This window comes from Mauremys reevesii, linkage group 1 (assembly GCF_016161935.1).
Source record: "Mauremys reevesii isolate NIE-2019 linkage group 1, ASM1616193v1, whole genome shotgun sequence".
Classification (NCBI taxonomy): Eukaryota; Metazoa; Chordata; order Testudines; family Geoemydidae; genus Mauremys; species Mauremys reevesii.
The window spans coordinates 236,085,882-236,109,851 of NC_052623.1; the positions used below are offsets into that span (position 1 = coordinate 236,085,882).

At 43.5% G+C, this 23,970-nt stretch overlaps 1 long non-coding RNA gene across 1 annotated transcript in view; it reads right to left on the reverse strand.

Moving 5' to 3' along the window:
- Positions 1–23,970, reverse strand: part of LOC120406736 — a 45,956-nt gene that overhangs the window by 21,108 nt on the left and 878 nt on the right. The window lies entirely within an intron of this gene.

Below are 23,970 nucleotides of genomic sequence, written 5' to 3' on the forward strand. Positions count from 1 at the left end.
GCAGCAGGAAAGGAAGGAGGGCAGACAGAGAGACACACCCTGTGTGTGAGAGAAAAAATATGCAATATAGCTCAGTGGTTTGAGCATTGGCCTGCTAAACCCAGGGTTGTAAATTCAATCCTAGATGGGGCCATTTAGGGATCTGGGGCAAAAATCTGTGTGGGGATTGGTCCTGCTTTGAGCAGGGGGTTGGACTAGATGACCACCTGAAGTCCCTTCCAACTCTTATATTCTATGATTTCCCCTTTAAGTAGCTGACCCCAGGCTTAAGTACACTGCCATGTGAATTAAATTAGCTTGCTGAGACCTGAGAGGGCAGCTACTGTGTCCCCTGGTCTATGGAAGATGGGGTAAGTGGGGTGCAGGGGGGAGGGGAGACACCCTGACATTAGCCCCCCTGTTCCTCTCTTCCCCCGTACAGCAAGCAGGAGTCTCTGGGAGCAGCTCCAAGGCAGAGGGCAGGAGGGGGAGAGGGACAGCTGCTGCACAGGGAACTTTGGGGAGTGGGGAGCTGATAGGGGGGCTGCTGGTCCACCCTGGTTCCAACCACCCACCAGCTAGCTGCTCTTCGTGCAAGCAGTGGACAAAACAGGCAGCTGCCAAATGACATTAGAAGTGAGCATTTCACAACTTTAAACGAGCATGTTCCCTAACTGATCAGCAACTTAACATCGAAACAATGTTAACCAGGACAACTAAGTGAGGAGTTCCTGTAGTCCCTTCATGGATCTGCAGAAACAACAACAAAATCTCTAAATACTATGCCGGGAGAGCCAAGCTGCTAGCAGATTCTTTATTCCTCTGTGTCTGTCTCCTGAAAGTAAAGAAAAGTAGGCTATGGCTACGCTACGAGGCTTTTAGCGACATGGCTGTGCCGCTACAGCCGTGCCACTAAAAGGCACACGGTGTAGCTGCTGTTTGTCGGCAAAAGACAAAAAACTTGCACCAAGCGGAAGCGGCTTTAAGCGCTGTTCACACTGGCACTTTTTGTTGGTAAAACTTTTGTTGTTCAGGGGGGAAGGGAGGGGGTTAACACCCTAAATGACAAAAGTTTTGCTGACTAAGTGCCAGTGTAGACAAAGGCTGAAGTGATGGGTTTCTGTTATAGCAGTATTTGCATAGCGGAGGTTACTTTGAAATGCCTTTGAAACAACATACTTCCTGGTGGTTTTGAGAAATTTCCCCACCATTTTCATTTACCACCAGTAAAATATTATACACCATGTAGAGAAATTCCTCATACTATTTATACAATGTAAATATACAGGAACAACATTATTTTACTGAAATGTATAATTTTGGCCACCAGGGTTGAATAGTGGCATGTGATTTGAAACAATGATTTCAAAGAGTATCTCTGGAAAACAGACTCTGACAGCTTCTGTTAGAACAAGAAATGGCTCTGTATTTCACAGTACTATATGTTGAACTGCCTTGGATGGAGGAGTCTCTTTCAAATTAACTATCAATTTTGCATAATTATTTTGTTTCACCCAATTTTAAAACAATCTCTAAAGACACAAAAATCCCTTTACTACTCGTAGAGGTTCTTTCCTTCATGTTTTATGTCTATTTTCTACAGCATATGGGCTAACATCATCCAAAATGTATATTTAGCTTTACTCTTGTCATACACTGACTGCAGTTATTTTACCACATATTGTATAAAAGTATATGCCTTTACTAATTTCATCTTTTTTGAGAGAGGGACAGTGGAAAAAAGAAACATTACTGAGGATAGCGAGAACTGGAGCACAGGTTCTGAACAGCATTTGGGCTATGATAAGATTGATTTTTTTTTTAAGGAAGTGAGACAAGTACGTCTAGAGATGCAAGATGAAAGCATTCTTCCCTGCTTTGGAGATGAAAGGCAAACATATTTAAAGAAGTTTTCTGGAGAGGAAAAGGCATATTAGAAAGGCTAAATATTTATTTAAAAAAAATACACCAAGATGTTGCTGTGCTTAGATGTAGAGATCAAAACCAGGTCTGCTATTTAGAAAATAACAGGAGGTACAAACATCCAGGAAAAATGGAAAACTTCATTCTTATGGGAATCTGTAGTATGTTCACATTAGTTTCTGGAGAATGATATTACACAATTGCCAAGTTTGGTCTCTAGGCACTACTGTCATCCAAACAAACAATGATAGTTTCCCCAAAGTGTATATGTGTCCTGAGCTTTGGTTTGAGCCCACTTCAGTTGTGCACCTCAGCTTAATTTCTGTCCTTAGATGGTATCCCAAGGTTAGTGGTACTCCATGAATCGCTTTCATGTACACAAGTATTGTCGATAAACAACACTAAACAAACAAACACCTCATCCTGGGAGAGAAAAACAGAGTTGCCTGAATCTCCTCTTCTCTTCCTGGAAAGTGGGGGGAGTTGGTAGTGAATGGAAGGAGAGAAATCAGGGAGTACGAGACATACGACTTGGGTTCCACAAACAGGGCTATTGAATCACATATAAGTCAGACAAGCTGTCTCATAAGTACCTGGCAGCACCCTGTTCTCCCATGACAGGATACAATGCCAATGGGAGTTATTCCTATCCTAAGAAGGGGGAGGGTCAGGCTGCTGTATGAAAGGTATATATGCATATATGTTTGCATGCATGGGAACTGTATATATGTGTATACAAACTGATCTTTTAAAATAAATCCCTCTAATAAATTGGTTTATTAGAGACAAACCAGTCTGGCAGGCATTCAGAAGGGCATAGTGAAAGTAGACCAGAAAATAAGCACACGCTTGCATTTTAGCCTGTTTGACATGTCACATACAACAGCTTGTCAGGGAGACCAGTAACATCCCCCCTCTGCTTCCCCCACTGTGAGGATACAACAACTTCCAGTTTTTGCTTATTACTAACTCAAATCTGGATACTGGCCTGGTGCAGAGGCAAGTGGAGTCTGTAGAAAGACTCCGGTTTGCTTGAATGGTCTTTGGCTCAAGCCCTATGTCAATAAGTACGGTCTTGTTACCACCTGACAATAGAGTTTATATGAAGCGAGTTTAGTGGTCTCAGTCTAATTCTAGCAGCAGGGGGCCTACATCACAAAAGCTATCACTACAGTTAGTTCTAACATGCAGCTTCATTTGCGGTCTTGACCAGGGCCGGCTCTGGCTTTTTTGCCACCCCAAGCAAAAACAAAACAAAAACAAACAAACAAACAAAAACAACCTGCGGCACGGCTCGATCGGCAAAGCCGAGGGGAAAAAAAAAAAAAACCTGTGGGGTGGCCGGAGCCAGGGTGCAGGGGACTCCCGGCACTGCAGACGTGCCCCAGCTAGCAGGGGGGAGGGAGAGGGAGCGGGGGGGGGGGGGGAAGAGAGAAAAGGGGGGTGGCCAGTGCTTCAGCAGGGCGCTTGCCACGTGGCCCCAACCGCTGCGCTGCCTGCCGGGAGGGCTACGCGCCGCTCCGATCGGCGGGCAGGGAAAGACGGGGGCTGCCCTGCCGGGCTTGCTACAGCCCTGGCACCGGCTGGGGCAGATGGAGCGCGCAGCCCGCTCCTAGCAGGGCACTCTGTGCTGCCGCCCCCTACAGGGCAGCCGGATTGGCAAACAAAAAACAAACAAAAAAAAAGTGTCCGTGCCGCCCTAGGATTGGGTGGGATGCCACCCTGTAGAATCTGCCGCCCCAAGCATGAGCTTGCTCGGCTGGTGCCTGCCCTGGTCTTGACCCAGAAACCAAGGATTGAACCGGCGTTGAGCACGTGCTCCTTGCTTCACAGTAATGCTGAGGTATGTTGGCAGACACATCCGTTGTGCTCTGTGCTGCACTTGTTCTGGGTAGAGAGGATTTCAGTCTTCCAGGCGGCCCATTTTTTACATCTCTATAGCATTAGAAATTTACTTTTAAAAGAGAAAGAAAAATACATTTATTTCAGATCATACATTGTCAACATGTTCCTTGGGTCTATTATTTCACTAATGAAAATAATTCTCTTTCAGTTCATTGTCAAAAGTCAGTGCATTATCACTCAGCCATTTTTGTACCATCTTTCACCATTTGACAAAGGTCTGTGTACCAGGGACATAATCTTACAATGAGATGATCACAATCTATGTTAATTTGCTGGCTGAGTGATGAAGGGGGAAGAAAAGGCTATACAGCACAGTGCATGAGGAGTATCCATAAAGGAGTCATGCTTAGATAATACCCCCCCAAATCTGTTTCCAGCACTGTCTCTTCTTGACAGTGTTATTTTATCTTCATACCACATTTCCCATTTTGTGGAGATGAATGCGAGACACACAACACTGGTGAGTCCATACACAAGGCACCTGGTAATCATCATCATTTAACAGCTGGTCATTTGCTTGCTCTGAACTGCAGAGTAATCATGATTTGATGCCATGGCAGCGTGTTGTGATTTTGGTATCAAAAAGCTGCGTCCATACTGCGTGATGTTGTGATTCCACATCAGCACTTCCTGATGCAATGCAAACAGCCAGTAATAAAGAATCAGAGAAAGACCTCTAGAGAATGTAATATGTACTGGTCATTGATACAAATACTACTAATAAATGGTCAAACAAAGCAAGGTTTTCTCGCAACTCAATGACATTTCTCTGCCTGTCTGCAATGTGATAACTTTTGAATACCACATCTGATCAATTCCGGAATTTCAGGGAATGTTTTTAGGTATCAATGGGCAGAACCCTACTGATTTTCATCAAAATCAGAAAACTGGAAGGGGGAAATCATGGGGCACATGGCCCCCCTGCATCTGATTAGGGAGGTGAGGAGTAGGGTTGCAGGGAGTCCCTGAAATTGAGTGGGATGGGAGGGTTATACTGTACGCAAAGAGCTTATAGAGAGAATGAAGGGATGCAAGATGTTCCTGATTTGTGCAATGATTGTGGTCTATGAAAGCAACAATGTGTGCAACCCTCTAGTTATTATTTATACTACAATTATACTCAGAATCGTGGCCCCCATTATGCAAGTTGGAGTACCCCCATCCCTCTCCCTCTTCTCCCCATACATGCACGCAAGGAAGACACATGGTCCCTGCCCCAAGGAATTTACAATCTGTTTGGAAACAGGATGCTAAAATGGAGTGTGACAAACAAAATGGGAGAATGGGGAGTGAGGACCAGGGTAACTGACAGAAGATCATATAGTCATATAAGTTAGCCACTGTGCAACATGGTAGTTCTATATCACTTGAAAGTGGTTTCTGGCTTTGTTTGTGCATGCATTTTTAAAAACAAATAAAATCAGCTATGCATGATTACAGATCAAGCGAGTCATGAAGAAATCAGCCATACAATCTAGGCACTATTACAGAAGCAGGTCTTGAAGGAAGACTCAAAAGACGAGAGGGCAGTGACTATATACGAGTTCTAGGTGTGTGGACTAATTAGACAGTTTTCCATGAGATCTCATCTTTGTTTAAGGGTACCACAAACAAGCGGCTGCAAAAAGACCCCAAGTACCAGTGACATGCAGAGAGTGACGATGGCATCTGTAGCTACAGCATAGTCCTTGAAATCTGAGAGCATTTAGATACCACAGTGATACTTGCTCTAGAAATATACACTGAAGGTCAATATTTGCACCCTTTTCTGTAGGGATAGTATACGCTGTTCACAGTATCCTGTGTCTACACTAGAGTTTTTAACTTAAGTAAATTGATTGCCAATTAGCTTGAGACAGCTACCACATTTGGGCATGCTAGTCTGGACACTCCACAAAGGTTTGTAGAGCATCCAGCCTTGTGTATAAAAATGACTTAGCTAACTCAAATTAACTGGCAATCAATTAATTTAAATGAAAAAGCCTCTGAGTAGACAAACTCTTTGTTAGTTCCATTTTGCTAAGTGATATGGATGAGGTTGGTGATAGCATGGCCCCACCTAGTCCATCCCTGTCTACATAGGAACAGCTAGCACTACGGCTCAGAAGATGTTAAGCAATGGAATTCTAGCTGTTCTGGATGTAAGTGCACAAAAATATGAAGAGAAAGGGCTCTCTGCAATTCTCCCTTACCACAAGCACTTAGGGCCTGATCCAAAACCCATTTAAGTCAATGGAAAGACACCCACTGATTTCTATGGGTATTGGATTGGGCCCTCACACAAGAGTAATCAGAATCTGGCGCCAAGTTTGTCACTCGATCCTCTATTAAGTTTTTTTGCTCAATTTACTTTATGTTAAAAGCATAGAAGAAATGAAACACCGGATACCCACTAATTTTTTTTAACCCTCCCCCTCCTCATGACTTCTTTCATATTATCACAATGGTTTCATTTTTTATGGCACTGAAGATGTATTTAATGCAAGGTTTCTAATTAAGGTTGGATTAGTGCTAGGCAGCAGGATCAGTGCCATTCCAATGTAATTGAGACTGCTCGACCAATTCATTTAAAAGAGTAAATGACCAGAGCACGATGGCTGTGTGAGATAAAGCATTAGGACAGCAGAGGTGAGACAACCCCTCTAGGGTAAACGGATCAGGGCAATGCCATGACACAAATGGATCATCAGATTCATTCTCAGCTCTAAATCAAGATCTGCTTATCTGATTGGAACCACTAGAGAAAGATTCTGGCTCTGAATCTTACACATTAAGCAACATACATTTTTATTTCTGTTTGGAGATAAAACTTTAGGTTCTATCTGTGACTTTCAAGAAATCAGTTAAACCATATTAAGAGCCACTAATCAAGCTATATTTCCTTTTTTTGGACAGTGGTTGCTGAGGGGCAGGAACACGTAGATGTTTTGATTTCAAGTTTTAACGGGCATATTCATCCCTGGTGTATGCCCAATGACAAAATTGCATGTTAACTACAATGGCTTACACAAAAGATTAATTTGGCCCGAAATGCTACTTAAATTTATGTTTTATTAAAAAAATTTGTTTCCTGCTCTCTCTTTATGGATTTCTCTTAGATTCTATCTTGTGAACTGGTGATAACAGATAGAGTCCGCTTCTTCTATGGACAGAAGTTGAGATTTTTCAAAGGCCTTCAGAGTTTGAGATAGATACCGGGGCCTTGTCTTTACGAGGAAAAGAGGTGTTTTTACCGCGTTTGCTAACATGGTAACGATGTGAGGTAAATCCTACTGAAGACAAAATATTTTGCAGTTTTAACAGTTTAGAAGGTCCACCCTAACCCTAGGTTCCTCCATAGGCTTTATCTCAACCTGCTAACACAAGTGAAAGCTACAAATTGCTTTGTCTTCATTAGGATCTTACCTTGTGTTGGCTAAGGCCTTGTCTACACTGCCACTTTACAGAGCTGAAACTTTCTTGCTCAAGGTTGTGAAAAAACACTTCCCTGAGTGCTGCAAGTTTCAGCACTGTGAAGTGGCAGTGTAGACAGTAGGGGTGGTTTTTTTTTTTTTTTTTTTTTTTTTTAAACAGGGCTGGGAGAGCTCGATGAGACAGCCACATTGAAAAGCTGCAGTGGCTACAGTGTGTAAAATTAACTTACTGGTTATATATAAAAAAGTAATCCACTTTTTTTTAATCTAAGTAATGAATATAAGTCAGAAGCTAGGAATTCTAGAGAATTAATAGGGGAAGTAAAGGGACACAAGGAGAAACCTGTGGCCTGCAGACTTAATGGCAATAAGGAGTTTTTAAAAGAATAATAGGAATGAAAAGAATCCTAATATTGGTATTGAATGATGAATAATAATTCAGAAAAGGCAGAAGTGTTCAAAAACTATTTCTGGTCTGTATTGGGAGGCGAGGGAGAGGCAAATGATGCAGTCATATCATATGGATGATGAAAACCACTCTTTCCATCCCACTAGTATCTCAGGAGCAGCTACTGAAGTTAGACATTTTTAAATTAGCAGGTCCAGATAACTTGCATCCAAGAGCTTTACAAGAGCTGGCTGAGAAGCTTGTTGGACAGTTAACGTTGATTTTCAGAAAGTCTCAGAATGCTGGGAAAGCTAATGTTCTGACAATATTTAAAAAGAATAAATGGTATGACGTGGCTAATTACAGACCAGTCAGTCTCACATTGATCCCAGATAAGATAATGGAGCGGCTGACATGGGACTCTATTAATACAGAGAGAAGGGTAATATAATTAATGCCAATCAACATGGGTTTATGGAAAATAGATCCTGTCAAACTAAACTTGAGATCATTTTTGGACGAGATTACAAGTTTGGTTTAAAAAGGTAATAGTGTTGATGTAATATACTTAGACTTCTGTAAGGCATTTGACTTGACATTTTGATTAAACAACTAGAATGATATAAAATTAACATGGCACATATTACATGGATTAAAATCTGGCTAACTGGTAGGTCTCAATATGTAATTGTAAATGGGGAAATCATCAAACTGGTGTGTTTTTAGAGTAGTCCTTTAGGGATCAGTCCTTGGCCCTACACTATTTAACGTTTTCATCAATGATCTGGAAGAAAACATAAAATCGTCACTGATAAAGTTTGCAGATGATACAAAAATTGGGAGAGTGGTAAATAATGAAGAGGACTGGTCACAGATTCAGAGCAATCTAGATTGCTTGGTAGGCTAAGTGCATGCCAACAATATGCATTTTAATACAGCTAAATGTACATGTATACATTTAAGAACAAAGAATATAGGCCAGGGGTCAGCAACCTTTCAGAAGTGGTGGGCCGAGTCTTCATTTATTCGCTCTAATTTAAGGTTTCGCGTGCCAGTAATACATTAACGTTTTAGAAGGTCTCTTTCTATAAGTCTATATTATATAACTAAACTATTGTATGTAAAGTAAACAAGGTTTTCAAAATGTTTAAGAAGTGTCATTTAAAATTAAATTAAAATGCTGATCTTACGCCGCTAGCCTGCTCAGCTCGCTGCCAGCCTGGGGTTCTGTTCACCTAGGCCAGCAGTGGGCTGAGCAGAGCCTGCGGCCGGGACCCCAGACCTGTTGGGGTGGTCCAGGGGTCAGGGCAGAGGGAGGGGGTTCAGGGCAGAAGGCTGGGTGTGTGGGGGGTCAGGGCAGAGGGCTGGGGTGCTTGGCTCGTGGGGGTGCTCCCAGCCTGTTCCACCCCCTTCCCCCAGGCTCCGTCCCTACCTCTCTCTGCATCCTGCAGGGAGCTGCCTGCAGGCTGCTGCTCTTCCCCTTCCCCCTCCAAGGGCCATCAGCTGACTGGTGCAGGGAAGGAGAGGGGGTGGGGCAGGAAAGCACCACGCTGGAGGAAGAAGCTGGGGAGGGGGAAGCTTGGCTGCCACAGAACCAAGCTTTTGCCTCCTGCCCCCGCAGGGGAGAGCGGTGGGCGGGGCAGCTGAGTTAGGCTGGGGGCCAGGACCGTGGCAGGCAGCTGCGTGCCGCTCAAAATTGACTGGTGTGCCGTGTTTGGCACACATGCCGTAGGTTGCCAACCCTGATATAGGCTATACTTACAGGATGGGGGACTCTATCCTGGGAGGCAGTGACTGAAAATGATTTGGGGGTCATGGTGGATAATCAGCTGCAACACTGTGGCCAAAGTCTAATGTAATCCTTGGATGCATAAAACGGAGAATCTTGAGTAGGAATAGAGAGGTTATTTTTCCTCTGTATTTAGCACTGGTGTGACTGCTGCTGGAATACCGTGTCCAGTTCTGGTGTTTACAATTCAAGAAAGATGTTGATAAATTGGAGAGAGTTCAGAGAATAGCTACTAGAATGATTAAAGGATTAGAAAACGTGTTATAGTGATAAGGAGCTCAATGTATTTAGTTTAAGTAACAAAGAGGAGGTTATGGGGTAACTTGACTACAGTCATACCTACATGGGGAACAAATATTTATCTTCAATCTTGCCGAGAAAGGTATAAGACAATCCAATGGCTGGAAGCTGAGGCTAGACAAATTCAGATGAGAAATAAAGTGTACATTTTCAACAGTGAGAGTAATTAACCATTGGAACAATTTACCAGGGGTTCTGGTGGATTCTCCATCACTGGTAATGTTTAAATCAAGAGTGGATGATTGTCTATAAAATATGCTCTAGGAATTAATTCGGGGAACTTCTATGACCCGTATTATACAGGAGGTCAGGCTCGATGGTCACAATGGTCACTTCTGGCCTTGGAATCTATGAACATAGCATGCATAATTGTAAGTTCCGTAATGTTATTGTTTGGTGTTATTGATTAGCAAAATATCAGCATATCATCTTCCTTTACTGTCTCAGATTATTTTTAATTCATGAGTATTTTTTATGACAGTTTCCCAGGATCCCCATCTCATTCCTCTATCTCAGTGGCTCTCAACTTTTCAGTGTACTATACCCCTTTAAAGGAGTCTGATTTGTCTTGCATACCCCCAGTTTCACCTCACTTAAAACCCAGTTGCTCACAAAATCGAACATAAAAATACAGAAGTGTCACAGCACACTATTACAGAAAAATTGCTTACTTTTATTTTATAATTATATGGTAAAAATGAGAATCAATTGGAATATAAATATTGAAATATTCATATCAGTGTATAGTATATAGAGCAGTATAAGCAAGTCATTGTATGAAATTGTAGTTTGTACTGACTTTGCTAGGGCTTTTTATGTAGCCTGTTGTAAAACTAGGCAAATATCTAGATGAGTTGATGTGCCCCCTGGAAGACCTCTGGGTACCCCCAGAGGTACTTGAACCCCAGGTTGAGAACTACTGTTCTATCTTGTTTCCTCTCCTCCTCCCCCATTGCAATAGCAGCAAATATTCCATTGGCCAAAGAGTCTGGAGGGCCTCATCTCTGCTGCTAGCAATGGTCAGAAGGGTCGGGAACTCACAGTGATGTGAGATGTTTCCTTCTCTTTCTTTGCATCTGGATTGATTTACTATCCCCATAATGATCTAGCTATGTATTGCAGTAAGTTAGTATTAAGATATGAATATTTTAAAAATATTCATATTTCTCATCCAAAGGAAACTGTCCCTTTTAGTAGTGTATGGGGTAGCAACCTGCATGGAATTTGGAGGGAGGAGCACAGGTTGCATGAGGTAAGAGTTTAGATGAGGCACAAGAAGTCAATCTGTGTTCACATGGCTGGAATGCTAGTTGCAGTTGCAGCACTTCAATAAGTAGTTCTCATAATAAAGGTCCAGTTTAGTCATACAAGCACAGAGTCCTTTAAATGTACCCCAGGCTAGGTAATAACATGAAACACATTAAGGCTGCACTAGAACAAAGTACCTGATGTCAGAGAGACCATGTTACTTTCTTCTTTGGCCACAGAAACAGATTAAGATAATATTGAAGAGCTGTATCACATTGTTGCTTTGAACCAGCCTGGCTTAATTAGTATGTGATTTCTAGAGATTGGATCTGAGATTCTGATCTGGGCCCAACACACTTAACTTTGCTGGGCTTAGAAGTCAAACAGATCAGAATCCAAATCTTCCAGCCCTCTTGGATGGGTTTTTGTACAAACACATACCACCAAAGTTTGTGGAGTTGGAAAACCATCCATCTCTAGCAGATTCCTCACCACTGGAACACCAATAGAAAAGAGCGTACAAAGAAGCTTATGTGTATATAAGAAATGAGAATAAACCCTTAAGGATTTAGGTAGAGATTTTTCTAAGGTGACCAACTGTAAGAACCTGCAGGACTAGAAGCTGGGACCATGAGGGTTCTGGGCTGCTGCCGCCTCCCCACTGGAAGCTTATGCTGAGATGCTGCAGGAAATACTGCCCAGTAGCTCCTGAGTGGCAGCCCCACACAGCCCACACCACGGGGCCTGTTTCTGCTCCAGCCCCTAGACTGTGGTTTCTGACTCTGGATTGTCCTTGACTTTGCTATTTGCTTTCTGTCTATAACTTGGCACCTGACTGACTTCCTGATATCCTGACCCATCTCCACTCTTTTTTCCCCTTGGTTTCTGACCCTTGGTTTCTGACCCTGACTTCCTGGTATCCTGACCTAGCTCGACCCTGACTCTGCTATCTGTCTGCAACCTGGTGCCTGATTCTGACTTCCTGGCATTCTGACCTGGCTCGCTCTCAACTCCACTACTTGTGTCCTGACTGCAACTTGCAGCTGACCGGTGCACACAGGCCGCCCATGGTCCAGCCCTGACACCAACTTCTACTGAATTTAGGCACCTAACTTCCTTTGGCTTCTTTGAAAATCCCAGCCTCAAATGTGATCTTATGCACATGTTCTTTGGCTCACACTGTGGATCTCTTCCATAACCTTTGAGATGCCTACTTCCCACTGATACTCTGCCCTTTTATAGTTCTGATGCACCGCTGCACAGAGGTATGTAAAAGGGTTGCAATTTCACATTGCTAACATGTTTACTATACATGGTCATGGATGAAACACTACTCTTTTCCCTTGTTTGTTACAAAGCTCTTACTGCTATTCAAATTACCAATTCAGACAACCAACCTTCCATAGTGCAATTGACCTTGCTAATTACCCCATTGTTTATGTTTAAATGCTGGAATCAGGTGAAGGGGAGGCACAGCTATAAACACTCTAGAAACACCAATCTCTTAGGCACAATAGTTTGTCCAAGATTACAGGAGTCACTAGTAGGGCAAGGAATGGAACTGTGCTCTAATCAGTAGATCTTGCTTCTTCTTCAGTGGCACATATGGGGAAAACATAGTTGTCCTCTTTCCCCTGCCCCCCAAAAGTTTTGTTTTTGTTAATATTCCATAATCATATCCTCTCTCCTCCCCCCCATATCTGTAGATTCCCACATCTTTTAAAGTCTTGCAACAGGATTCATATTGTTATCCTTAAACAAAATACATCCTCAAATTAGTTTAAAATACAAATAATGATTCATAACTTTATATGTTGGATGCTGTCCTTGATTTACATGCCATACATTTCTCTAAATAACATGCACAGACAAAATTGCTATAAGAGTAATATAGCCTAGTGCTCTGAGCATGGCACGAGGTGTCAGAAATGCCTGAATTTGAATCCTGGCTGTTGCACAGGTTCTTTTTGTGGGCTTGGAAAAGTCACTTAGCAAAAGTGAGGCAGAGGTTATCTGTTAAATGGGAATAAATACATATCTCACAGGTACATTTGGAGGATTAATTAAATGTTTGTAAAGCATTATATATTCGTGTGTGCAGACTTCAAAATATGTTGTGGGTTGCCATCCTAGCTGATGTAAAAAAGTACATGAAAGCTCTTATGCCCAGTCCATTATTTGGTTTCCCCATCCCTCCTTGCCTCTCCCTCTCAAAGATTTAAGAAACAGAGAGCACAGCTGACTTAGGTTCTATATAAAAATAAGACTCAGAACAGTGTCAGCATACAAAGTATTATACTTATTTTTAAAATATGCATGCAAAACAAAGCAGCTCCCATCTATATTAAAATACTATAGCTCTGCTTAATGGCATATAAATAAAAGCCTCAAAAGCCATTAGCCAACATGCAAAGATATATGCACTGAACACAATCATTCAGAGATAAATGCTGTGCACCATTATATCAGAGCCAGGAAGATCAGCATAGGCCTTTTGTCAACATTGGACTGCCACACATCTTTGTGCGCCTAATTGACACTAATCCACTTTGTAAGCAGTGAGTGCAAGCCTAGAAAATAATTCAAACAGAGAGACCCAAAGAATGACTGAGCAGTCATAACAAATGGGCTGAATGAATCATGTATATTTGGCAAGTTGCAAGATTGCTATTTCCTCCTTACATCTAGCCTTTATTTCAGTTAGGATACATTTTAAAAATACAGATTTATTTTTTAAAAATCAGTATATCAAAATAAGAGCATCTCAGATCACAGTGGGAAGGAATAGGCCAGGGAGAAGGGCAATGTTTTCAGCTGAATTATGAAATGATCAGAGTTGGTGAGGCAGAAGGATACAGGAATGCAATCCCAAATGGCAAGACCTGCAGAGGAGAAGGCTCTTGCACAAACAATGACCCCTCCGCCCCCCCCAAAAAAGGAGAGGGAAGACCAGCACTAAATGGTAGAGAACCCTGAGCTGAGTGGAGCAAGAGGCTCCATAGGATGATCCGTGTGGAGATGGGCAGCATCATACTGGTGTCTGGAGAGCTAGAAGTCAGGATACCAGAGAGCTTGTGGATGAACTACCTGCTTCAGCTTGTTAAAATGACCTACCTTCTTTTCTAAGATGGCATGATGCAGCCATTTCAAAGCAGAATCTGCTCCTGCTTACCATATCCCCCTATGATTTATCTTCCTTCCCCAGGAGGATCCTTCAAGACCCTCATTAACCCAAGGATTCCTCCAACTTTTCCTCCTCCCCCCTCATAAGGCCTTCATGTCATGGCTGTGTTTCCAGATGCCAAAGGGCTGGATGCCGGCCTTCCAGAGTTCATCAGTAGAGCGTCGAAATGTGTGTTAGGAATCACTGCCTTGCAATATCAGGTGGCCCGTCCTGGAAGTCAAACGGGGCTAAGTTTGTGGAGTTTCCCAGTTGTGCAAGTGGGGAAAGTGAGTCAGAGTCTCAAGACCAGATTTCCCCAATAGCACTGTATTGCCCTACCTCTGGGCTGACTGGGTCAAGCACCTCATAGACTTAAAGGTCAGAAGGGACCATCATGCTCCTCTAGTCTTACCCTCTTGCACATCGCAGGCCCCAGACACTCACCTACTCTCTCCTGTAATAGACCCCTAACCTCTGGCTGAGTTACTGAAACCCTCAAATCATAATTTAAAGATTTCAAGTTACACAGAAGCCACCATTTATACTCCTGTAGAACCTCAGAGTTACCAACACCTCAGGAATGGAGGTTGTTCCTAACTCTGAAATGTTTGTAACTCTGAACAAAACATTATGGTTTTTCTTTTAAAAGTCTGCAACAGAACATTGACTTAATACAGCTTTGAAACTTTACTGCAGAAGAAAAATGCTGCTTTTAACCAGCTTAATTTAAATGAAACAAGCACAGAAACCATTTCTTTACTTTGGAAAAAAATAGACTTTTTTTAGTAGTTTATTTTCAACAAAATATTGTGCTGTACAGTATTTACCTTTTCTTTTGGTCTCTGCTGCCTGATTCCGACTTCCGGTTCCAAATGAGGTGTGGGGTTGACCAGTCGATTAGTAACTCTGGTGTTTGTAACTCTGAGGTTCTACTGTTTAAACCTGCAAATGACCCGTGGCCCATCTGCAGAGGAAGGCACCTATGCTTCTGGTGAGGCTTTGGGAAAAGGGAATACAAGGCCTTTAAATAGTCATGAAATAGCCAATGCAACCTCTGAGATTGTGGCTCTCAGAGGTTTGGCTTTCTGATACATTTATTTGGAGCAATGGTGCAATCCAGTGGCCAGTTTGGATAGTAACACAGTGCACATTGCACAAGTTAAACCCACTGTAAAGCTATTCAAGAGAGAAGCACCCTAGAAGAATTGCAGAATCATAGCAATGGGCAAAGACATAGCAATGGCCAAGATAAGCTATATAAAAGAGAAATGCAGAGGATCTATATGTATTGACAGACCAGGCTCAGGCAATCATAGTAATCAGTAATTTGAATCAATAATTAGCATTTTTAATGTGGGAACTTCACAGAACTCCTAAAACATAGTATTGAAGCAGGAAAATTGATTCATTCGATCTATGGCTGGGCTATAAACAGTGTGGGTTGAAGGGCGGCTGCTTAGTTGGAAGAAGCAAATAGAACCTGGCATCACATGTTCTCCTTCCCCCAAAGGGAAGCAACATAATCAAGAGCCCATGCAGGTTTTGCTGTGAGGCCATTGGCCTGTAGAGACTCACCACTCACTTCATGGGGCCAGCAGGGATACGGTGCAGCCTGGGTCAAGGCCAGAAAAAGCTTCAAGAATGGGGTACCTGCAGGAAACCTGGCCCCAGCACTGCAGTTCCCCAGCCAGTTGTGCGGGAGGGTCCCTCTCCCTTAATGGCAGCACAGCCAACTTGCAGCCAAGGTGCCATTGGCTCTTGGCCTATGTCTGTATTGTGTAACCCTTGTGATGGGACTCTCTGTAAGGGGGAAGAGCAGGTGCTGCTCCGAGCAGCATTCATTAACCTGGTAGCGTGACACACCCAGATTACAGTCCATGAAAGCGGGGGAGAACACGCTACTTAAAGTTGCTGTTCACCAACTTTGCTCTCTCACTACCTGGTTGTGCCCCCCTTCTCTACACAGCTCATGGGGAGCACAGGATTTTTGCAGAGGAGAAATTGGCAGCTACATGGATCATCACCCAGCAGGAACACCTCTTGGGACATTTTGCACAGCCCCCTTATCCAGGGGCGGCGAGTTATATGGGCCCGTGGGGCCCAGGCCCCACCAATAATCCAGGAGCTGGGCTCAGCCCCACAAATGTTTGGGCCCCAGGCCGTGTGCTGGGGTCCCGCAACACTCACTCACCGCAGCAGCTGCAGCAGCTCCCAGGAGGGCCTCAGGAGCGACTGGACTCCCAGCCCATTGGCTGGGAGCCCCAGCCAATGGGAGCTGCCGGGGAGCTGCCTGGCCGCGCCTCCACAGCAGGGAGGGGGAGCGAGCCACAGGCAGCGGCTGAGCCCTGGGCAGCCATTGTGAGCAGCAGCCAGACACAGACGGTGTGCTGTGGGGGCGGGCGGGCAGGCAGGCAGGCAGGCAGGCAGGCAGGCAGGCACACACACACGTTGGTGGGGACAAACACACACAGCCAGGGGGTTGGGGGACAACACACACGGGGGGGGACGGACAGACAGACACCGCCTGTGAGCGGTGGGGGCAGCCAGACACACACACAAGATGTGGGGACAGACAGATGGAGTCGTGGGTGGGCACCCCGGGCTGGTATAAAATACACAGGATGGGGCTCCTGAGGGGACTATAGCAACACCAGAGCAGACCCAGGTTGCAGCTGGCTCTGCCCATCACAGCCCCTGCCCCACAGAGACCCACACAACCCTCTGCCCCTCGAGAGACTCCCAATGACCCCTGTGCCCCTGTCACTCCTCTCCAAAGAGCCCTCCCTTTGTGCCAGCCCACTCCTCCCCACTGCCTCCCCTCCTCCAAAGCTCCCTACAATCTCCCTTTTGCCTAGCCCAGCCCATTCCATTGGCCGGGAGGCTCCCAGTCTAGTAGCTAGCAGGGCCCATGGGAGCTGCACCTGAGGCAGGGCAGCCCCATCCCCAGTGAGGCTATGGTGAGGGGTGGCAGCAGGGGAGGCCATACCTGATGGCAACCTCCCCCCTCGGTACCCACCATAGGGGAACCAAGTGGCCTTCTGGACCTGAGAGGGACCCTAGGAGCATGTGCAGTGAACTGCGGGGGAGAGGAGGGGTCCCTCCCCTGGAGCTTGCTGCTGCCAGGAGGGTGGAGAGTCCTCTTTGGCCCTAGCCCTGGGGCAGCCTGTCTGCACCCCAAGTTCCTTATCCCTAGCCCTGCCCCAGAGTCCTCACCTGACCGGAAAAACGCAACTTAAATTTGGTGGTCAGTTTAGAGTATCATAGAATATCAGGGTTGGAAGGGGCCTCAGGAGGTCATAAGGTCCAACCCCCTGCTCAAAGCAGGACCAATTCCCAACTAAATCATCCCAGCCAGGACTTTGTCAAGCCGGGCCTTAAAAACCTCTAAGGAAGGAGATTCCACCACCTCCCTAGGTAACCCATTCCAGTGTTTCACCACCCTCCTAGTGAAAAAGTTTCTCTTAATATCCAACCTAAACCTCCCCCACTGCAACTTGAGATCATTACTCCTTGTTCTGTCCTCTGCTACCACTGAGAACAGTCTAGATCCATCCTCTTTGTAACCCCCTATCAGGTAGTTGAAAGCAGCTATCAAATCCTCCCTTATTCTTCTCTTCTGCAGACTAAACCATCCCAGTTCCCTCAGCCTCTCCTCAGAAGTCATGTGCTCCAGCCCCCTAATCATTTTTGTTGCCCTCCACTGGATTTTCCAATTTTTCCACATCCTTCTTGCAATGTGGGGCCCAAAAGATGAGGCCTCACCAATGTTTAATAGAGGAGAATGATCATGTCCTCGATCTGCTGGCAATGCCCCTACTTATACAGCCCAAAATGATGTTAGCCTTCTTGACAAAGGCCAGAGGAGGGAGTGTTAGTGCCTGTGTGGACTTCTGAGAAGTGCATGGGGTGGAAGGAGATGCTGGGATGCTCTGGAACCACTCCGTCAAAGCCAGTCAGGACTCTGGGGGAGCCTCCTCTCTGAGCAGACTGTCTCCAGGGCAAGAAGCTTACACCTTCCTGGGTCTGACCTCAGAGCATTCAGCATGCCCTTCCACACCATGCACTTAGTGAGTCCGCCCAGGCGGGGTCCTGGGGCAGCCAGAGGTCCCTGCACCCCAACTCAGCAGTCAGATGTGACTCTCAGCCAGACTGTAAAACAGAAGGTTTATTAGATGATGGGAACACAGTTTAAACAGAGCTTGTTGGTACAGAAAAGAGAACCCCTCGGTCAGGTCCATCTTGCGGGGTGGGGAGCCCAGAACCAAGTTCTGAGTCTCTCCCCATTTCCCCAGCCAGCTCCAAACTGACACTCCCTCCTCTGGCCTCTGTCTCTCTTCCGGACAAGGAGGCCACCTGATCTCTTTGTCCCCAACACCTTCAGTTGGCATCTTGCAGGGGAAACTGAGGCACCCACACAGTATTCAGAGAAAATATTAACATTCCCACTTCATCACAACAGGTACAACAAAATATAATACTGTATATTGAAGTAGGCAAGTGCTGCTTCTGACTTTCCACTTTTAATTGACCCTTGTAATCTTGTGTAGCTTCATTTCGCACCACCATTTTGGGCCCCACCAAAAATTATACAAACCTGCCACCTATGCCCTTATCCTGTTTGTACCGTCCCCCCCTTACCCACCACGGATTCCGCAGCAGTATGGAGAACAAGGGCCCTGGACGTTTATTCCAAAATTTGTCAGGATAAGTCAATAGAACTTTTTTTGTAACACCAATATGGCAAGATTGCTAGGTGAGGAAGCAGCTCCAGTTGATCTGAGATTCTGGTTTGGTTGTTGAGAAAAAAAAAGTTATAGTGGAAAAGGGGTAACTGCACAGATACCCTGAGTTACTGCTAGTTAATTCATTTCATATGATCGCTGTTTCTAGTTCTGTCTCAGCTCTCAAGTATTTGGCCTGGAAATTAATACAGTCAATGAAAGAGAATTCTAGGTTGATTTCATGTACTAAGGAAGGAAAGATGCAAAAATATTACTATAATTTTCAGCTGCTTTAGAAGAAATAAGAAAAAGAAACCCAAATAAACCCCATGCCTGCCAAAATTAGGAAGGACACAGGTAAAGATTCTGGTTCGGAACACCCTGGGAGTTTGGAACTGGATCCAAACTTCATGGCTTGGACCCTTCTCTATTCAAAGAGCCAGTTGAAGGGGAAAAAAATTTAAAGCTTCAAGAGCAAACAAATATTGGAAAGTTGAAAAAAAATGTTACACGTTACAGCTTCATTAAAGAGCATGACACTATCCATCTAGCAGTAAATCAGAAGTGCAGTGCTTTCCAACTATTCCTATGCTTTGAACCAAGATTTGATACAGCCACCATGTGTATTTGTTCTCATATGTTCTCATGCTGTTTTTCCACAACTGCAATTAGTCAATATAGAAAATCAACATTTGGAGATGTCCTCCCTTTTGCTAGTGAAACTTGTTTAAGTAGGTTCTCCATGTAGATGAATCATTTAGTGATTCTTGTGGACAGAAATTTGGATTAACTGAATTGAGTCTGGATAGTAGCCAAGTACTTTCTGCTTCCAGCTGCCCCTCCACATTGACATGTACTGTGTGAGGTTTCTTTGCCTGCAATGTACTCCTGGGGTTTTGCTGTGTTTACCCATCATTTGTTAATTCCATACCAATAGGGCCAGATCCAGAGTGGTGCTGAGTGCCTGCAGCTCCCACTGACTCCAAGAGGCACTCAAACACTACAGAGGTGTGAACACTAGAATGCCTACATAATTCAGATCAATAGTGCCTTTCAGGATTTGACCAAGGGTGAATCACTCTGCAAGACATTAGAGCTCTTTATCACTAGTCTCCAATTATTTACTTACAGGAAAAAAAAATGTACATACCTGAATGCTCACATCCATATCTGGCTTTCAGATTTTGAAAGCCAATTCTCCCTTTGGATACTTTCATGGATTCCCGTACCTTAACACACATCTGTGCATGCAGCTTAGGGCAGAACATATTCCTAGACATTTATGAGCTGATTCATTTGGGGGAAGGGAGGGAATTTGGCAAATATAAAGCCAGAAAGCCAAATTTTACAGGCGATATTTTTTGCATCACATATTCCAGGACACAATGCATACATAACCGCACTAAAAAACTCAAATAATGTAAAACTTAGAATTGCTAAACATTCGTATGTGCCTTCATGCTTCGGCCACCATTCCAGAGGACATGCTTCCATGCTGATGACACTCGTTTAAAAAAAAAAAAAGCGTAAATAAAATTTGTGACTGAACTCCTTGGGGGAGAATTGTATATCCCTGCTCTGTTTTACCAGCATTCTGCCATATATTTCATGTTATAGCCGTCTCAGATGATGACCCAGTACATGTTGTTCATTTTAAGAACACTTTTACTGCGGATTTGACAAAACTCAAAGAGGGTACCAGTGAGAGATTTGTGAAGATAGCTACAGCACTTCACCCAAGGTTTAAGAATCTGAAGTGCCTTCCAAAATCTGAGAGGGACAAGGTGTGGAGAATGCTTTCAGAAGTCTTAAAAGAGCAACACTCCAATGCAGAAACTACAGAACCCGAACCACCAAAAAAGAAAAGCAACTTTCTGCTGGTGGCATCCGACTCATATAATGAAAATGAACATGCATCAGTCTGCACTGCTTTGGATTGTTATCGAGCAGAACCCATCATCAGCATGGACACATGTCCCCTGGAATGGTGGTTGAAGCATGAAGGGACATATGAATCTTAGGTGACATTGTGAACAAGAAATGGGCAGCATTATCTCCTGCAAACGTAAACAAACTTGTTTGAGCGATTAGCTGAACAAGAAATAGGACTTAGTGGACTTGTAGGCTCTAAAGTTTTATATTGCTTTATTTTTGAATGCAGTTTTTTTTTTTGTACAATTCTACATTTGTAAGTTCAACTGTCATGTTAAAGAGATTGCAGTACTTGTATTAGGTGAACTGAAAAATACAATCTTATTTTTTACAGTGCAAATATTTGTAAATAAATATAAAGTGAGCACTGTTACACTTTGTATTCTGTGTTATAATTTAAATCAATATATTTGAAAATGTAGAAAAACATCCAAACATCAAAAAATATTTAAATTGTATTCTATTATTGTTTAATCACATGATTAATCACCCGATTAATTTTTTTTAAATCGCTTCATAGCCCTAATTTGTATCTATGTAATTTTCTCCTTATCCCTAATTTCTGGACCAAGGACTTGATAAATAGTTAAAGACGACACCAATACCTAGAATCTTACATCTGTGAATAGCAAGCAATTTTGACAGAATTTGTTGACATGATCAAATCCGTACTAAGAATTATGATGAAACCACCAATCTCCAGAAATACTAGTGCATCAGCCCATAGCAGGCTCTAAAATTTTATATTGTTTTATTTTTGAATGAAGGTTTTTTGTACATAATTCTACATTTGTAAGTTCAACTTTCACAATAAAGACATTGCACTACAGTACTTAGAATCATAGAATATCAGGGTTGGCAGGGACCTCGGGAGGTCATCTAGTCCAACCTCCTGCTCAAAGCAGGACCAATCCCCAACTAAATCATCCCAGCCAGGGCTTTGTCAAGCCTGACCTTAAAAACCTCTAAGGAAGGAGATTCCACCACCTCCCTAGATAACCCATTCCAGTGCTTCACCACCCTCCTAGTGAAAAAGTTTTTCCTAATATCCCACATGCTCGGGGGTTAACCGATCGCCATATTTGAGGTCGGGAAGGAATTTTCCTCCAGGGAAGATTGGCAGAGGCCCTGGAGGTTTTTCACCTTCCTCTGCAGCATGGGGCACGGGTCACTTGCTGGAGGATTCTCTGCACCTTGAGGTCTTTAAACCATGATTTGAGGACTTCAATAACTCAGACATAAGTTAGGGGTTTGTTACAGGACTGGGTGGGTGAGATTCTGTGGCCTGCATTGTGCAGGTCAGACTAGATGACCATAATGGTCCCTTCTGACCTTAAGTCTATGAATATCCAACCTAAACCTCCCTCACTGCAACTTGAGACCATTACTCCTTGTTCTGTCATCTGCTACCACTGAGAACAGTCTAGATCCATCCTCTTTGAAACCACCTTTCAGGTAGTTGAAAGCAGCTATCAAATCTCCCCTCATTCTTTTCTTCTGCAGACTAAACAATCCCAGTTCACTCAGTCTCTCCTATAAGTCTTGTGCTCCAGCCCCCTAAAAATTTTTTGTTGCCCTCTGCTGGACTCTTTCCAATTTTTCCACATCCTTCTTGTAGTGTGGGGCCCAAAACCGGACACAGTACTCCAGTTGTGGCCTCACCAATGCCGAATAGAGGGGAATGATCATGTCCCTCGATCTCCTGGCAATGCTCCTACTTATACAGCCCAAAATGTCGTTAGTCTTCTTGACAACAAGGGCACACTGTTGCCTCATATCCAGCTTGTCGTCCACTGTAACCCTTAGGTCCTTTTCTGCAGAACTGCTGCCTAAGCACTCGGTCCCTAGTCTGTAGCAGTGCATGGGATTCTTCTGTCCTAAGTGCAGGACTCTGCACTTGTCCTTGTTGAATCTCAGATTTCTTTTGTCCCAATCCTCTAATTTGTCTAGGTCCCTCTGTATCCTATCCCTACCCTCCAGTGTATCTATGACTCCTCCCAGTTTAGTATCATCTGCAAACTTGCTGAGGGTGCAATCCATGCCATCCTCCAGATCATTAATGAAGATATTGAACAAAACCCGCCCCAGGAACCAACCCTTGGGCACCCTGCTTGATACCAGCTGCTAACTAAAAATGGAGCCATTGATCACTACCCATTGAGCCTAATGATCTAGCCAGCTTTCTATCCACCTTATAATCCATTCATCCAGCCCATACATCTTTAACTTGCTGCAAGAATACTGTGGGAGACTGTATCAAAAGCTTTGCTAAAGTTAAGGAATAACACATCCACTGCTTTCCCCTCATCCACAGAGTACTTGTATTAGGTGAATTGAAAAAAAGATTCTTTTTTTTTTTTTTTTTTACAGTGCAAATACTTGTAATAAAAAATAAATAGAAAGTGAGCACTGTACACTTTGTATTCTATGTTATAATTGAAATCAATATAGAAAACATCCAAAATATTTAAATAAATGGTATTTTATTATTGTTTAACAGTGCAATTAATTTTTTTAATCGCTTGACAGCCCTAATATATATAAATAAAAAAAATCAAAGATGCAGCCTCATCTGGAATTCTCTGAGCACCGCATCTGAAAAAGGATACTACAGAACTTGAGGGAATCCACAGAAGGCTAGTTAGAGTGATTCAATCTCATTAAAAAGTCTTTATGAAGAAAGATTGGATTAGATACAGATTAGAAAGGTGATTGATAAGGAACAACAAGTAAATGGATTTATATGCAAAAACCATTAACAACAACGTTGCAAAAAGTCAAACACTCAAAAGTTATGGAATGCTTGAATTAAGGTTGCCTGTGCATTATTCTTGTATGTATGCATTATAATACACCCTTTAATTACATGATCGGATAGTATTTCTTCTGCTAAGTATTAGAAATTGAGATGAGCTATTGTGTGCGTTTGGTGGGGGGCAGATTATCTCAAATCTACCTACTACAGTTTCTTCTGAAGCCTCTGGTGCTGACCACAGTTGGACACAGGATACAGTACTGCACTAGATAGACCGTGGGTCTGTTCCAGTCTGAAAATTCCTAGGTTCCAAATAAGGATTGCCTCTCTAAGGTAGCCTAACAATCTTGCTTTTCTGTGTTACTTGTCTTAGCTGGAGCTTGTCAAGCTGAAGCTCAATCTGCTTTTAAGAATAAGGCTTTAGATAATTTATTTTATACCATTAATTCTTCTT